Genomic DNA, 18,937 nt, shown 5'->3' on the forward strand with positions numbered 1-18,937 from the left:
TTACATACTGACCGAATGCCTGCTGGAGACATAAGTGATCAACATTAACCTCCTACAGATTTGAACTGCATTTAATATGGAAAACTTTTTCTGTGAATAACACCAGACATATTGGAATTTCTGAACAAATCTGAGAAAGGGGGACAACTCAGAGGTGGGGAACCAGGCTTTGTGAGGTAGCGATTGCAGAGATTGATCTCACTTCAAAAAGGTCAACATAGGGCGATTGTTCAAGCAGCAAAATACGACTCATATTTACGTTTGGATGGAGGTGGATGGGTCCAACAAACGGCAGACTTTCATCCAGGAGAACGGGTCGTGTCCTGTGTGAAAACAAAAGTAAATTACTTTTTTATGTAACTTTCTTTCATTTCTTTTTAAAACATTTTTACTTTTTATTATGGGGCTCACGTCCCCCTGTAGAACCTGATAATGTAATAAATTCCCAATAATGTAATAACCGCAATAATGTAATAAAAATCTGCACTTGAGTCCATTGAAAATGTAATAAAACCTGATAATGTAATAACTTCCGGATAATGTAATAAAGTGCATTTCCCAATAATGTAATACACTTTTTTTTACCAATAATGTAATAAAGAATAACACCAAGCACCTTTAGATTTCAAGAAGCTGTTGAATGCATTCATGTGTCATGGATACCTCTTTTGTGTTAAACGGATGAACGGGTCAAAAGTTAATAAACATTCAACTTTGACCTGTTGGTGGCGCTAGAGCTCTTGAGCTAGAGTTGCCTACACAGTATCACCACTTGAACTCAAGTAATGGGTGGTCTGCTGTTAAGTTATTACAATTTTGGGGAATTATTACATTATCAGGACTTGGGAAATGAAGGCTAACCTGATAATGTAATAACTTTAATACAACTAACTTTATTACATTATTGGTAAAAAGTTTATTACATTATTGGGAAATGCACTTTATTACATGATCGGGAAGTTATTACATTATCAGGTTTTATTACATTTTCAATGGACTCAAGTGCAGATTTGTATTACATTATCGCGGTTATTACATTATCGGGAATTTATTATATTATCATGTTCTACACCCCCTCTTATAAAAAAAAGAATAATACATTTCATTTATATGCGCCTTTCTAAACACTCAAGGACAATGTACAATAATTAGAACAAGACAAAACAGGGAATGAAAACAAGACACAAGAAATAAAACTCACTCACTCACATTTACGTACATTTATTTACTTTTTAAACTGTTTTATAACGCCTAACCAGGAAGTTTTTTGCCATAAACCTAGGTCAGTGGTTTTATGGCCTAAATTCACAGAAACTGCCTTTTTCACAACCATGGACCCTCTGTGTATGTTTAATAACTTGTGTGCTATTTTTAGAATGCTCCACGGTATAGTGCACAGTGAAACGCTAACTTTGACAAACACTCATATGTGTTGTTGTGGGTGGTGTCGACAAACAGTCTATTCTGTCGTTGAGGTTGGAGATCTTGTTGTGATTATTGCATGTCTGGAAAAGATAAAGTTCAGCGTTTCTTTGAAATAACGATTCTGCAAAGATACAGTAAATAGTCCCATCTGCTGTGAGTAGCAAAGAACACTAATAAAAGCTTTTCACATCTCCATCAACAACTAAGACTTGTTAATAGACTGAAGCAGTGTACGGCCACAGAAGGTAAAAACAACTGGACCCCATAAAAAAGAGCACTGAACTCCCTCTGAGGACACATGAATACTGGAAGAAACAGCATCATCCACAAACAACTCTAGATAGCTACCTGTTGAAAGTGTCACAGAAAATGATTTATTGTCTTGCACCCACACTCTATTACACTGTTTGTATACAGCAGCAAGCATATGGTGTCTCTGCCCAGCTGCTGCTGTAGGGAATATTTAGCTGAAGAATTAATTTCCCACTTTGGTTTGACTCCGTGTGACAGGCTTGAGAGCTTGTTTTGTACCTGAGTGTGAAAGATTCTAAAAGGCGCTGAGTGAATGGCTGCATTTTATCTTCGCAAATCATATGAGATGCAGCGAGGTCCCTGCTCAGAGCCGACCAATTGAAAGCCAATTGTTCTGTGTCCGGTGTGTCCTTATCCCACAACAATTCTTTCTGTTGTCACCCGACAAAGGAAATTAGAACTTTGTGTCTCTAGATAATTTATGATACAATGTGTCTTATTCAAACAGCAGTCTGTTCAGCAAACATACTTTGTAATACATAATCATGACTTCAGTTGGTGGCTGTGATTTGTTGCTCCCCAGGATGGATTTTATAGGGAATTGGGGATTCATTCTCTTGTTTTTCTATAAATCACATGCCTGAAACAGATATCACTGATTAGATTTTGATTAATCTAGGGCCCTCATATTGATCGATCAAAGGATGTAAAAGAAGAATGTTCAAAAAAATCTTCATTTACAAGCGATTTTTTTTTTTAAAGTTTCAAATCTACATTGTTTACTCATGAACCAACAATTTTATCATTCACTGTTGAATGGGCTTTTATTAGCGCTTATCATCCCATAACTATGGCAAATAAGGGCCCCTTCCACCTTCTAGCAGGTAGAGCAGGTAATTATTTTATTGAATGGGCTTCTATATTAATGCGTATAGTTTGACTGAAGTAATTTTGAATGAAACAAAGGCAGAAGTGGAAGCAAAGGGGGAAGTAATGGAATGAAGTATTAAAGCACGAAATGTCACTTTAAGGGTGGGCAGGAGGGGTGGTGGTTGGGTCGAACAAACCCTGGACTCTCTTCTGTGTCCCATGTGAAACCAAAAAATAAACAATAAAGTTTAGTGACCTTACTTCAAATAACAGAGCTTTGCATTTCTACGTAATCAATGTTACTATTTCACTTCTGGTATTAACGTGGTCCTCGGACCAACTTAATGATTGGCATTTACGTGCATCTATTTTACTTCTTAAACATCCAAAGCGACGTAAATATGAGAATAAATTCAACACAAGCAAGGATGAAGTCAAGAAACATAGCAAGATTAAGTTTGAGTCCATTAGGGCGTAAGTGTTTTTAGGTCCCACAAGCGGTCAGTGTGATATTTATCATTGTAATCTGTGAAGATCAAGTGTGAAGGTGTACAGTAAAGAGTTGGCTCTTCAGTCTCTTCTTAAAGATTGATTAGGACTCAGTGGATCGGATGGAGTTTGGAAGGCTGCTAAAAACCTACTACACCTACTTGAAGGTGTAGCAGGCTATTAAATGGGCTGATAACAACCTAACCAGCCTGTCAATATAGGTTGCATGTACAGGCAGTGAAAAATGAGCTATGTCTCCGTATTTCAGCATCCACTGTAATGTGTCCACCGCCATCGGCTGACATAGTAGTGATTGACAGCCAAGCAAAGATTAAAAGGGCGGATTCTCACGTTCGGTTGGAGATTGCGATGGTGGATGATCTTGATAATCACCCAGGGGAGTGGGTTTTGCGTCCCGTGTGAAAACAAAAGTAAACCATTTTTAACTTAAGTTACGTTGTTTACGTAAGTTACACGATTCACGTTTTCACTTAGTCACGTGACCCTTTTAACTACTTCATTTCCAGCATTTACGTGCATTTATTTACTGGTTTAACTGTCTTTTATAACACCTTACTAGAAGTGTTTTGCCCTAAACCTAAGGTCAGTGGTTTCACAACATAAATCCACAGAAACTGCAGCCTTTTTTACAACCAGGGGCCGTATGTGTGCGCTATTTTTAGAACACGCCTCTGTACCGCGAGCCGCAATATGTACATTTGTGTACATGAGACATGATACGGCGGCTTTTAACAAAATTGTAGTGTAATAGAAGAAACAGCAAGCAGTGATTGGATAGGCTGATAAAGACCTACTATACCTACTTGAAGGTATAGCAGGCTATTAAATGGGCTGATAACAACCTAACATCCTACTAGAAGGTAAAGTAGGGCCCTGCTCGGTCATACTTATGGAATTATAACGCCCATTCAAAAGTGTGATGACGTTTCAATCGGGTGCATGAACAGTCTTCTCCTCTGCCTTTGTCTCTCCATTGCTGCACCAATAGTGTTTAACCATTTGCAGGACTGTTATTGTATTCCCCATGTGCCATTGCGTGGGCATATATGTCCTCATGCATGTTCATGAGACAAACAAAAGAGTGATCCACTCATAAGAGCTTCTCCATATCGCTACTGGAGGTCAACAGCTCCAAGAGGAGAGTTTACTGCTCGTGGCAAAGCATTGATTTAGTTATGAGGGATTATTATGTGATACATATTTCGGTTGACTGCCGTGGGCGTAATGCTTGTCAACAGTAATGACTCGTAAAGGATTTTAATTTGCCAATGAAAGGAGAAGACTGCAAGCTGATGTAAACAACACGGGTGTCAAGAAAAAACAAAAAAAGGCTTTACAAGTGTTTTATGAGGTAAGAAATGCATTCAACATGTTTGTTATGCCTCAAGGATACACACAATGGGTTTTGGTTAGAAATATGGAACGACAACAAAACCGCAATCAAAACTCCACATGTTTTAAATGTGCCTCAAATGGGAAACCAGCAATAGATTGCAACAACCTGAAAATCTGATATATTATCACTAGACTGCTGCAAAACCTGAGGAACTTTTTTAAATGAATGTAGTGGAACCACATATGACTGTTGCCTGTTTGTTTGTGTTGCTGCTTTGTGAAAATAGTAATGCTTTGTCACTTCTGATCTATTAGGTCTGATAGGCACTGATGTTATCTTCATATCCACTCATTTCTCATGTTTTCCTTCCCTGGGAGTTTGTGAGAAATGATTACTTGTGTGGATTGTTACAGGATACTGCTAGGTTGGCATTCCACTATGGTCCACCTGGGCTGGAAAGGGTTGGAGGGAGGAAAGGAGAGGAATGGATAAAAATATACTGAACAAAAATATAAACGGCCCATGTCAAATATTGATGCCACATGGAGTTAACAACTCTAAGTGAACATATGCTGTCTTTTACTTGTGCAATAGATTATTTCTCTTCATTTTTAATCTATCTCTCTGTCAGTGATGCAGTGATTTCGCTCAGTACATGGGTGTGGCATCTCCAGGCAGCGATCAGATAGAACGAGCAGTACCAAGACACTCCTTTATTGGGGACAATAAAAGGCCATCCCAAAATGTCAAATTTTGTCATAAGTCATCATGCCTGTCACGCAGGAACATGCCATTGGCATGCTGGATGCAGGGATGTCCACCAGAGCGGTTGCTGTGCAGCTGAATATTAATTATTGGACGATAGGCCATTTGAGAGTTCGTATTCGCCGGACATGTCACCCATAGAGCATCTTTGGGATGTTCTGGATCGACGTGTCTGCAACCGTGTTTTCAGTTCCGGTTCTGTTTTTGTATTATTACATAGCTAACTACATAGCCAAGAAGTTAGCTAAGTAGTTAGCTTAGAAAGAAACTTAGCCAAGAAGTTAGCTAAGTAGTTAGCTTAGCACGCTACTAAGCTAAATATGTAGCCAAGAAGTTAGCTAAGTAGTTAGCTTAGCAAGCTACTTAGCCAAGAAGTTAGCTAAGTAGTTAGCTTAGCAAGCTTCTCAGCTCAAAAAAATGGATATGGGTCATTTTTGACCCATGTTGTGCATTAGAAGAGGAGTGACACAAAAAGGGATTTTATTAAAAAAAATTATAAAGGAAAACATAAAATTAGGATGAATGGTGATCAAAAACAAACTAATTGAGGAAAACCTGGAATACTGAATGATGAAAATAATTCATTGCAAAGATATAGAACATAAAAACTCTGTCGAGTCACTTTAGACACATGTTGTGCATCAAAGGGTTAATGTGCGTCAGCTACGTGTGGCCCTCCGGGAAGAATGGAATAACATTCCACAGGCCACGATAGACAACCTGATCAACTACATACAAAGGACATGTGTTGCCCTGAGAAATGCAAATGGTGGACACACAAGTATATATTGAACATTCAATCTGACCCAAAGGATTGCTACTCCTTTGCAGATGCAATGGACGGTAATCTGAAGATTAGTCATTAGCAGAAATACATTTTGATTCGCTTCATATATTGCATGTGAATAAAAACTCTAAAATTTGACATGGGGCGTTTATATATATATATATATATATATATGTATATATATATATATATATATATATTTTTTTTTTTTTTTTGTTCAGTGTAACAGCATTTTTGGGATCCTACTTTCACTCCAGTCCCCCAGGCTCCGTCTGGACCCACAGGCAACAGAAACAGCATCTACCCAAGGCTACGGGGGCAACTATATTTCCCTGAATCATCTATTTCTACAGCATGGATTATAAGACATGCTATTTGTTGTATGCTTGAAAGAGTTTCTTACCAATTAGCACTGACTTGGCATTTTGGACACAGTGATTGAGTAAAATATATTATTTCTCTTTGTCCATATTAAGTTTTCATTAATTTAAACCTTGTTTTAGTTTTACTGTGACAAAGTGTTAAGAGGTGAATTATGCACATGTAATGAGTGAGCAAACAGTTGAAATACTGTAATCACTACTGCCTACAGGGCGTCAATCATTCAGCAAATGCTGAGCCCAGTATAAGCAGCAATAGCAGAATTAATCACCTGGAATAAAGTAAGGTCTGCATTTTCCAGTTTTTCATTTGTCAAAATGACACAGAGAAAACAAGACTAGCAGTGATGATTAAGCACATAGTATCTGACATCTAATAAGTCTGAGATCTGATAGATGGGAGGGCAGAAAGAAAAAGTGTTTCAGGCTATATTTTGTGGCCTGCTGATGGTGTTTTCCTGCTGCTCTGCTCAGGTCGTTTTGGTAATCAGAAAGCAGAATGTTGGATATAGGTAAAGATTAAATGAATAGTTCAGATTTTTTGAAGGGGAGATGTATGAGGTACTTATCCATAGCCAGTGTATTACCTACAGTAGATGGGGGTCGACACAGTCACACTTTGGAAAAGCAAGCATTAGTATCGGGAGGGAAGCTAAGCAGTGTACTGAAGTAAAAAGTTCAAGTGTATGCTATATTTAGAATATTTTCACCGGTCTACCTTGTCCTCAGGCAGTCCTGTGCAAGTTTAAACATGGGTGACTGAAGCTGGCAAAAGCACCAGACTCCACTGACAAAAACAATCATTTTAAACAATGGAAGTGGCATGCTCAACTCAAATTTGTATGAAGTCCAACAGGTGCCATCCCAAAAATCAAACAAGTGGGAATGAAGTCGTCAGCACTCAAAGATTGATTCTTGTGAATAGCAAACTCAAAAAGTTTGAGGGTTTTTTACAGGTCAAAGTATCTCTAAACCTCACTCAAATCTCATTCCCTTGCTAGGACTCCAAGTTTTCTACCTCCTGACTCCAGTTAGCTCTTAATGGAGTCATTAGCCAAATGGTTCACTTACTTTTTCTACCAGCATTATGAATGTTTCATGGTTATATTCAATCAAGACATGAAATATTATAATTGTTTGCATGGTATTTGGTTAAACGTGTTTGTGTGTACTCGAGGCTTAGATGCAGATCAGATCACATTTTATGACAAATTAATGCAAAAAAAAAAGGTAATTTCAAAGGGTTCACATACTTTTTCTTGCAACTGTATATAAAAATTATCATATTGCACATCAGCAGAAAAAGCAGACTCATTTCAGCCTCAGGCTTTCCTGTGTTGTCATTTCACCTTGCAGAACACAGGAGAAGTTGTTCTAATGATGCTTCGATCAATTAGTTGTTTGTTATCGTGTGACTTTGGTGAATTAAACAGGTCTGTCTGACATTAGGGTAAAGTGTTGAAAATGGTCTAATTATACCCTACACACTTAAACTGATTAGATTTTTTAGGCAGGCCTCCAGACTGGAGTGAAGACCTTCTCATGTTGTGCTCCTGTTGCTTTTCAAATTCTGTTCTGTATTTCCGGCACTTGTCCATTTTGTTTTTCCCTGTATATTTTCACTACCTAGCCTGCAGCTAGACATGGCAGCAGCCCCCCGCAGAAGCTGATTTATGAGTCAATTTGTCCCTTTTGTTGTCAATAATGCATTTTTGGAAGGCACACCTCTCATTACTGGAGATGGAGAGCAGAATTTTAATTTGTTTTGATGGTGTAATTAAGTCTCATAAATAGCTCAATCTTGTCATGCATTATGAAAATATGATATACAGCTACTTATTTGCCTTTTGTGTAGAGGAAAAAAAAGTACAACAAAGTTGAATGATGTAATGCTTCACTTCCAAATGAGGGCAGGAGTGTTCATTACTTGTTATCTTGGCTTTGTTGCTACCATGAAACATTTATGAAGTGCATATATGTGCAGACAAACAAACTCCTCATTATCTTATGCTAAGTCGATAAAAGTCCAAACTGCTATTGATGTATACTCCAAACTGTATAATATATGTGAGACATTTGTGCAACTACAGATACTGAATTATATTAACCATCTATGGTACGGTGTTTGCCTCTGGCAACATACCCACCTTTGGTCTGCCAGAAGAGTGAAGGGAACCAATAGTAATGCTTTAATCTGTCACATGACATCCAGGAGGCCATATTGAAACCATAGACTGTATACAATTTAAATTGAAAACCTATTTTGCAGACTTTTCCAAAGGAAACAGCTTTGCCATTTTGTGCCACAAAAAAAATCACAAATCACAATATATTCCTACTGATAGATGAGTAAACCTTAATTTTTGATAGTTTCATACACTTAGACTGTTCAAGACATTTATTTCAATGGGTCCTTGGTTCTATGGTGCTATGTTGCCTACAGGCAACATTCAGACAAGAAACTGGTTTAAAAAGTTCCTTTTATAATGTTTTTTAATTTAAAATGTTATGTATCGTACCCTGTTGAAGCTACTGAATCTTTTTCCCATGTTTATTCAATAAATTATGTTAAAATTACTTTAAAAAAACTCTCTTTGTCACTTGTGCACCATTATGGTACAATGTTGCCTACGGGCAACTAACCCCAAAAACTTAAAAAAAAAAAAAAAAAAGAATTAAAAAAATCTGATTATGTTTATTTAGTCTATCTTAAGACAAAAAAACACTCCAATATTTTTTTTTTACTGGCATCATAATGCGTACCATAGAGGGTTAATCTCATTTTAGTCACTAAAAACAGCCTGTAATGCTAAAAATAAATACCCGTAAATTATGATTCAACAATTACATTTAAAGTTTTGTACACCTTCAAGACATAAAATGTATCATGCATAACCTTTCATGCACATATTACAAAAGAAATTAAAAAAAAAACTTTGAAAAAAGACTTTGTTGCTCTCCCCTAACAATAGTAAACATAGATTAAAATAGTCTTTAAACAATTGATATAGCATGAAAAGAAGAGAGCAATCATCTGTATAGGGCACTAATAGTGCTAATAGTGCTAATATTATATATTATAAGATATATAGGGCTACACCATGGTGTAGTGGTTAGCGCTTTTGCCTCACAGCTAGAGGGTCGCCGGTTCGCCTCCCGCCTGTGTGGAGTTTGCATGTTCTCCCCGTGTCAGCGTGGGTTCTCTGGCTTCCTGCCACAGTCCAAAAACATGCACTTAGGTTTAATTGGTGTCTAAATTGCCCATAGGTGTGAATGAGAGTGTGATTGTCTGTCTCTATGTGTTAGCCCTGCGATACTCTGGCGACCTATATTCGCCCAATGACAGCTGGGATAGGCTCCAGCCCCCCGCGACCCGATTGCGGGTAATCGGTTAATGGGATAAGATATATAAGATATAATGTATATAAACAAGAAAAACATTTAATAAACATTTTCTTTCTCACTCAACGTGATCTGAGATAAAAGATTTGTGTGATTGTTGGACTGTCTCTGTTCCCTTCACTGTGTAGATGATTCAGAAGCCATACATTTCATTTAAACTGATTAGTGTTGTGATTGGATGTTACCATTACAGAATTACACAGATTAAAAATCTGTATTTATATTACATATGATATATATTTGTTCTCCTTTTTGTAAAATTTGCCATTTCAGCAAATTTCCAGCTTTTCTTTTTTTTTTTTACACTGAACCAAACAACAGTGGCCCCAGTGGATATAAAGAGATCCATTCCATCATCACTCTTTCTCTCTCTCTTTGACATTGTCTGAACATTGTCTTACAATTCTTCCCATTTTTCTTGCTTTATGACTTTACGGCCTGTCATTTTTTTTGTCTCCATGACCCTCTCATTCTCTCTGTATTTTCACTTGATACTCCTCCGCCTCTCCATTCTCTTTCTCTATTTGTGTGTTTTCTGTATCTAAGCAGCAGTCAGAAGAAACTATGGGACGGGCACTTTAAAAGAATGTGAAAGAAAGGTGAGAGAGGCATTTTATCTCGATGGTAGTGCTGTGACTAAATTGCTTTGCTTCAAGGAAATATAGATTATTGTGTGTGCTGCACCTTTTGCGAGAAGAGTCCATCAATATATATTTTGTTTACTCATTTCTTGTTGCACAATAACAAGGATGCATGCATTATTTATTGCTATGTTCGATTCCACATTTACATGTGCCTCTTACATTAGTAACATCAGGTTGTGTGTTTACTGTATGCAGGAGCACAGCAGACCCAGAGGAATTGACAGTGTGTTCATTGTTCTAATATGAAAACAGTGTATAATAGATTATAAGGACAAAGAGACTTCCACAAGCTTTTACAATCATGCTTTATGAAAAGACCCTGTTGCAGTTAAAATGGTAAATTCACTTATAACTGTCTAAATGTATTTAACCGTCTCTTAAAGACACAGTGATTTTGCTGCCTTCTGCAAGTCATTGTAATTGTAATTTTATTTATTTCAAAACGGGGACAATAAGACATTAATCTTGTACAACAAGAGAATATGCATTGTGTCAGGTTCTAGCAGATTGCTATTTCCCACCTTTAGTCCCTGGGCAGGTTGATGGAACACTACAAAATCTGTACAGAAAAAGACAATTATTAAGACAAATTGCATAAAAAGCCATAGAGAAAATATATAAAATGAATAAATAGAAACATAAAAGCAGATTTAACAGGACAGGTTGACCCCCAACACACCACACACAGACACACACACACACACACACAGACACACACACACACACACACACACACACACACACAGAGCAAATTATTTGGTTCTTACCAAGATAAAAAAACAAACTTTTAAGTGTTCAACATGCTTATTTCTAGATTTAACAATCATAATTCAAGAAAACTTGTCAAATGAAATTATCTGTCCATGCAGCAATTACATTTTCCTCAGATTTGGTGTTTTATTTTGTTTTTAGACACCGCTTTTTTTTGCAGTGCACTCACACACACACACACACACACACACACACACACACACAACACACACACACACACACACACACACACACACACACACACACACACACACACACACACACTTAATAAACACTTACTTAATAAATGTATACACTCTTGTCTTGACTATAGCCAACGCTTGGCAAGATGTGAGAAGTTGTGGGGACTTCATGAAATAATGTCTGTTGGCAGAATATTCCATTGAGTCATGGCAATGTAAAAGAAATATGACTTTCCAAATGCAGTTTTACATTGGGGTACACTACACTCACCCCTTGTTACAGATCTTGTTGTTCTTGTTGACTTTTCAGAGCAGAGTGCAAGGGGGGAGCTGCAGCATTGTGAATAATTTTAAAAAGTAAGCAGCACAGAGTGCGTTATTATCAGATTCTCAAAGTTTAAAATTTCATATTTATTGAGTATATGACAGTGATGGTAGTGCTGTGGTTTTTTTATCATGGATTTTGAGGGTGCATTTGTTTAATGATTCAAGTGGTTTTAGAACTGTTTGTTTGACTGAGACCAGCTTGTAATACAATATAAAACTGTGGTATAATCAAAGCATTCAGAGACATACTGGAAGCCTCAACTGTGAGTGAATTCCTTATGTATCTGAAGTTTGCTAAATTATATTTCAGTGTGTTTCTCAATGAGCTAGAATCGTACTGTTTAGGCTGAAAAGAGAAACTGTATAAGAGAGGCACTGAATACTGACACCATACAGAGCTCCAGTCTCCTCGCTCATTTAGCTGATCAGCGTGCTCTTTCCCACCGCCTGCAGTGTCCTATCTCAGCATGTCGTCTCCACACTGTTCCCATGGGCCAAGAGATTTGGCTCCTCCAGAGAGAGCTAGTTAAAGCCCTGGGTGTGTAATCAGGGAGCTGGTCCCAGGCATGTTCAGGTGCATGTTCCCATGGAGCAGAACATTTGGACAGGATCTCCCCATTAGGGAGCTAAAGCTGCAGTGTGTCACTGTCCCTGGTGCTGAACATCGTGTGTAACATGGAGCTGAACCATGTTGCTAATTGTATTTAGCAACGTATGGTATTTCAGCTTGGTTGGCACACAGTTGATGTGTTTGGTCAGGGATCATATTACACCCTGCTGACTAAACTCCCTCAAAAGAAGCTGCTGGAGTGACTGTGTAAAATTTGAATCACCCAATTCCCATTTTTGACAGTTTAGCTTGGCATTTAACAGAACTTCATAAGGGGCTGTGTATGTAATAAAAGCTGGAGAGCGAGATTTTAAATGTCTTGAACAGGTGTGCCGTGACCTGAATGAACAAACCACATCATCAAATGAGGGTGGAATTGATGTTCAGTCACCCAAATCACATGAAGGCATGAGCGGATTATAAGACTCAGTCTTTGCTCCTGGGCACAGGCATGCAAAAGGCTCCTCACCTCTCCTACATGGAGCAAGACTTTTTAAGCAGATTTTACAGGTGTGTTTATTGTTTTATTTGATTTTTTGTGCGTGTCTCTTTGTTTTTACTATTTGTTTTTTTTGTGTGTAGTTGTTTTGCATCTTATAGTAGTTGATTTGAATGTCTTTGTTGTTGTTTTACATCTCTTTGTAGTTGTTCTGTGTTTCTTTGTAGTTGTTTTGCATCTCTTTGTAGTTGTTTTAAGCTCTTTGTAGTTTATTTGCATCACTTTGTAGTTGTTTTGTGTCTCTTTGAGGTTGTTTTGTCTCTTTTTATGGCTATTTTGTGTCTGTATATATTTACTCTGTGTCACTGTTATTTATGTTTTTTTGTGTCTCTTTGTAGATGATTTGTATCTCTTTGATGTAACTTCATCTCTTTTTGTGGTTATTTTGTGTCTCTTTGTAGTTGCTTTGTGTAACTTTGTTATTTTGGTCTTTTTGCGTCTCACTGTTGTTGTTTTGGATACCTTTGTAGTTGTCTTGTACTTCATTATGGTCCTTTTGAGTCTCTTTGTTGTTGCTTTGTGTGTCTTTATAGTTATTTTGTGAATCTTTAATGTCGCTTTGTGTCACTTTGTAGTTTTTTGGTCTCTTTGTAGTTGTCTTGTGTGTCTTTGTGGTCAATTGCAGTGTCTATATTGTAACTATGTTTCTCTTGGAGTAACATTTTGTAGATGCCAGCCGTGTGCATATGGCTTATATATGAAAAGGGTATACAACTTGTGGTTTCGTATAAACTCTGCAAAACTCTGATTCATTGTGGACATGACATGACAATGGTGACACACAATGTGAGTCACTAAGAGCCCAGCGTCAGCAGCTTTCCTAAAATACAAATATACATGAGTTCTTGTGCAGCACATAGTGTATGTATTCATGCTGAGAGTTATCCTGTTTCCATGGTATCGGCCTTGCTGATGCTTTAGAAATTTCCACCTTGCAACTCCTAATCTAAAAGACATGTAGACATGCTTTCATTCAGCAGCATCAACACACATAAGGCATGATCTACCATTATTTGGAGCATTTAGATCTTTTAAAAGAGAGTTTGAACAAACATTCAAAAGTATTTGTTGCACATCTGTGCATGTAAAAAAATATACAATACGTACTTGTCCCTGATCTATCAATTGCAGCAGCAGGGATTCCATTTTTGTCAATAGATGTTGACTCCATAGGGAGCAGCTGTTACTATTGGTTATCATCCTCAGGTCCCCTTGGCTGAACACTGTAACCCAGTAGTTCCTATGAATGAGCAGAAAGCTGTCTCTAAAGCTGGCTGCAGGCGGTATAAGAAAAATGACGGTTGTCAGCTGATAAAATAGTCTGACTTCAAGCCAGTGGGAATTTTCTATGTAGTTTCCACACAAAAACAAACATGCATGACTCTTCTGGCACCCTGCTGGTAGTGAGTGATGCATCTACACGGCACCAACTACCAAGCCTGTCAAAATCATCAAAAACAACCACTCATATTCCTACTCTGCCAGATTACTCTTTAATGAGAGTCTGTTAAATACACAGTTTCAACAAGCAGTTATTCTTCATTATTTTTACATTTTACAAGCTGTGGGTGAATCTAAAACTTAATTGTGAGAGAAAAACACCTTTTGTGGTGTTACCTTGTTTTTAAGGGTTCCAGATGCATCACTGTCTCATGAATGCAAAATAGAGAAACGACTTTTAAATTAGCAAAAATAAAGCTTAAGAATGAACAGCAGCTGAAAGCAGTTATTGATTGTGTTTGCACTCGTCCGAGCTTAAAAAAGAAATAAAGAAATGGAGGCCCGGGGAAATGTGTGCAGGACGGGTTGTCTGTTGTACAGAGAGAGATGGAGGTAAAGTATTAAGCTGTGATGGTGGTGTTCTTTTGTCGTTTCCAGCTGTTCTGTCCTCTTTGTAAATCCATGCTAATTATCGCTGCTCGTCAGTGCCGAAACATGTCTTTACAGTACAAGAACAATGCAAATTTTCTGCTGGTGTAATCAAACATTTATATGCCTAAGATGGTTCAAAAACTGGGTAAGGCTGCATGCACTCTGAGAAAAAGAACTGATGCTATATATTGACAGTTACATCACATTGGGTAACTTGTTTCTGACTGGCTGACAGGTGTCCGGCTTAAGTCAATATGTGGGTACCTTCAAACATAGTCCAACACCTCTCTATATATATTACAAGATAGTTCTGCTGCACTATATCTTCTAGCTTTAAGATGAATCAACAAATCCCTTACACAATGTCAACAAAAGCTGAAGAACACAGGCATTAAACCACCTTGCAGACATATTGCAATAAATCACACAGGGGTGTATACTAGAGGTGTATCTAATAAAGAGGCAACTCTGTAAATAAAGTATAAGCTTACCTCATATTTTTACAGAATTGAAAAAGAAGGGAAGTGATCTTGAGTACTTTCTACTCCATTATTTTTAGTTACTTTTCAGGTCAAGATTTAACATAAAAACATGATGCATTTTAAGTGATTAGACTTTTAAAAAAAAAAAAATGTATGAAACCACAATGTTTTAAGTAGTAAAAATTAGCCCTATCTTTACCAAATTTAAGGTACTTTTACTTGCAGTGGGGTAATTTTACAGGGTGGTATAAGTACTTTTATTTAGGTAGGGTTTAAAGGAGCGAGATGATGAGTTTATCATTTCCTAATCAGTCTTTCAACCTTACAAGGTACAAAGCTTTGAAAAATATAGCCCCCTAGGATCTCTGCAGGTTTCAACAAGTCAAATGTAAGACTTTTTTTTAGCCTTTTTTAAGACCAGTATGAATACAATTTAAGACCCATTTCACAACCATACTGGCAGAAGGTGCAGTGTTCTTCATATATATTTCCAATCATGCATTAAATTGTGCATTCTGCAGCCACAAATTGTTGATCTTGCACTTACCCATCTTACACAAGTAATTTGACTCTGCTGTGGGTTTATGCATTTGTTTTAAATAAAAGTAACGATAATACATTCTTTTCAAAAGACAGAAAATTTAAGACATTTTAAGGCCTTAAAATTCAATTGATTGGATTTTAGATGTTTTAAGACTTTTTAAGACCCTGCAGCTACCCTGATCATAAGCTAAACTCGTAGCTCGTCCAAGGAAACATGGTTTTGTTTGTATTTGTTTCCCATAGAATTTCTCAAGAGCCACAGCTGTGCTCCGATACACAGGAAAAGCCCTTTCATTACGATACAGAAGCGCCCACCCGTGCCTTTCTCAAATGGATGCTCACAGACACATTTCTAAATATTCATAAGACTTGCAGCCACTGCGCTACCTCTAAAGCCCTCAACCCCCTTCTGCATCACTTCTAAATCCCACAACCCCTGCCAATCTATACTTGATGGCAAATGTAAACAGCTGCCCCCACATCACTGTGACTGCAAAAGGAGAAACATGAGTGAGAGGCGCAGCTGGAGAGCAGCACCCGCGAGGCTCACCTCCCCATGAAGGCAGAAAACAAAATAAGCATCTTATTTAATAGCACAAAGTATTAAAGCAGAACTCCCTCTGCGACAAGGGCTGGTGGCGGCCCCCGAGTGGGAGGGCTCACAGAGTCAGAGGTCTGGCCCACGAGAGGGCCAATTACAGTCATAAATTGCATGAATAAAAAACACAGTTAAGACTTGTAGGTGGTAAAATGTTAACGTGTTCAGTTGGGATTTAATGATCAGAAGTAGTGGTCGTACTCAGGAATGAAGTGAAAGGAAATATATGACATGTTAGAGTATAATTCACTCATGAGGGAATAAAATTATTGAATATTTATGTGTAGGAGTTTAAATAGTCAAACAAATCTTCCACAGGAAAAAAGAGGTAGCCTACAGCAAGGCTATAATAGTTTTGGATTTTTCATTAGTTTTAGTTTTAATTTCGTTGTGATTTTTTGTTTTCAAATTCAGTTAGTTTTAATTCGTTTTTTAAGTGAGTTTGCTAGTTTTAATTAGTTTTTATTTTTTGGAAAGTGCTTAGTTTTAGTTTAGTTTTTTATTACTTTTATTGTTAGTTTTACTTATTTTTTTGTAATGGGGTATTTGTTGGGTGCCAGATTCAAAAAAGTCACAATAAATGTTGCCTTTATTTCTTTTGTCTGATCCATCTCAGCCCCAATAAGTTTATTCAGTCATAAAACCAGATGGATGAAATAGATTTCATATCAACCAGAAAGGTTTACCTATGAAAAAAGGTGACAAAGACGAAAACTAAGGACATATTCACTGTAATTTGAGTTATTTTTAGTACGTTTTGAAACCACACAATACAGTTTCAGTTAGTTATCCATTTTTTAAAAAGTCGTTTTTATTTTTATTTTTATTTTGATTAATGAAAATGTTTTTTCAATTCTAGTTTTTGTTATTTTGTTAGTTTTCGTTAACTATAATAACCTTGGCCTACAGTACATTCTCTATACCACCTGAGCAAACTGTTTCCTACCGAAGGCCAGTCTATACACCACTGCCTGGAACACATACAATACAGACCTTGAAGCGCTGCATTGTAGTGAATTCTTACAGGAAGTTCTAACTTCATGTGTTACACAAGAAAATCCTTATTATCCTCTGAAAACTGTATTTTATAAAAGGTAACCAGTGTACCAATAAACGATGCACCCTGAGGTGTCTGAATGTGACACAATGTGCTTTCCAGTCACTCTCATATAAACTCACCCACTGCAATATATTGATGCTCATATGTCAGGTACGGGTGGTTTGTTGGGTCAAACAAATATGACTTTTACCCAGGAGACCACAGTGAACAGCTTATTTGGTATTATGTTTTTACTCTATTAGCTCTCCCAGCTGAATTATTATATACCCATTTGCAAAAATGTCAAAGTTCATTCCTTAATTTGAGTGACATAGTAGCAGAAAAGACCCCTATAGCATCGACTGAATGCTTGTTATCACAGCCTCACAGATACAGCTTAGCCTGTACCCTCCCACCAGTAGGTTCAGAAGGCCATTATCAGCCCAATAAATGGCCTGCTATATTAAGATGTATTTTTAGGGATCGACCTTTAGTGGCAGTAGTAATAAAAAAGGTCACATGTCACACCGCTGCTCATCCAGCTCCACTAGCTACCTGCTAGTTAAACCTACTTAAACACCCTGATAGAGGCTATGCTACCTCACGGCCGCTGTACTCTTCCAATGAACGGCACCTGGCTCTGCTACCCATTCGCCCAAGGCAATCCAAACTCTTTGCGTTTCTTGTTCCCTTACTCCTTAAATAATTGTTGCTAGCACTTATTGCTGCACTAATGGCTCTTATCGCACAATACCTTGATCGTTTCCCCCTTTTTTCTGTAACTTGCTTTGTATAAAAGTGTCTGCTAAGTGACTAAATGTAAATGTAAATGTAATCATGGCCGAGGCAAACATCTGCCTTTGGAAGAAAACGCTAGATCTTCATCCAAGACAAAGGAGTTTACATTATGTGTGCAAAGCGTGAAATAAAATTTCACTTTAAGAGTCATTTTTTTATCCTAAGTGTCCGGATGTTGACTAAGGGATATAATCCAAGCAATATTTTTTTCTAATGATAACCACATAGTTTGGGCAATTTATAAGTCATATTTATATTCCGTAACTGTCCCAATATGCGCCTCAACAAACTAATCATTAAACCTAATGAAGCTGGGATTGGCCAATTAATGGTCTAATAACAACCTTCTGCACATACTAGTAGATTAAACAGGCACCTTCTAACCCATATAAAGCGGATACCATCTAAAGTAGGTGCCAGTATCCACCTATGTGTCTTTGTGAAATACAAATACTGGTATTTTCACTTTTAAAAGAGAGAGAGTGAGACAAGAATTGCTTCCCAAAAGCTCTGATACAGTCTGGAGATGGACATAGTCATCTACTAATTGACACCAGCACTAAGTAGTTACAGAACAGGAGCCTTTGCCAGCACTTTTTCCAACCCACCATTGTTGTGCTGAACAAGCTGTTCAGTATTGCTCAAACTGCAAGGTCTTTGTTGTGTTGTCATAGGCTGTTTCATATATTACAGGGTTTTTATACAGCTTGGCACATACAGTACAAGAGGTTTGTTGGAACATAAAGTGCTTCTTAAAAAAAGACTGGGACATATGGCTGCATTCCTTTTTTTCCTTACTCTTTTATGTCTCTGTCAAACGGAACCTGCAGTAACTGAGAAAAAAA

General features: G+C 37.5%; 1 long non-coding RNA gene across 1 annotated transcript in view; it reads right to left on the bottom strand.

The window, feature by feature from the left end:
* LOC131992720 (uncharacterized) overlaps nt 1-18,937 on the bottom strand; it is a 190,164-nt gene that overhangs the window by 11,006 nt on the left and 160,221 nt on the right. The window contains exon 2 of the long non-coding RNA XR_009396241.1: nt 260-323. This is a non-coding gene — a long non-coding RNA (uncharacterized LOC131992720). The remainder of the gene's footprint in view (nt 1-259; nt 324-18,937) is intronic.

Source organism: Centropristis striata, chromosome 19 (genome assembly GCF_030273125.1).
Source record: "Centropristis striata isolate RG_2023a ecotype Rhode Island chromosome 19, C.striata_1.0, whole genome shotgun sequence".
NCBI lineage: Eukaryota > Metazoa > Chordata > Actinopteri > Perciformes > Serranidae > Centropristis > Centropristis striata.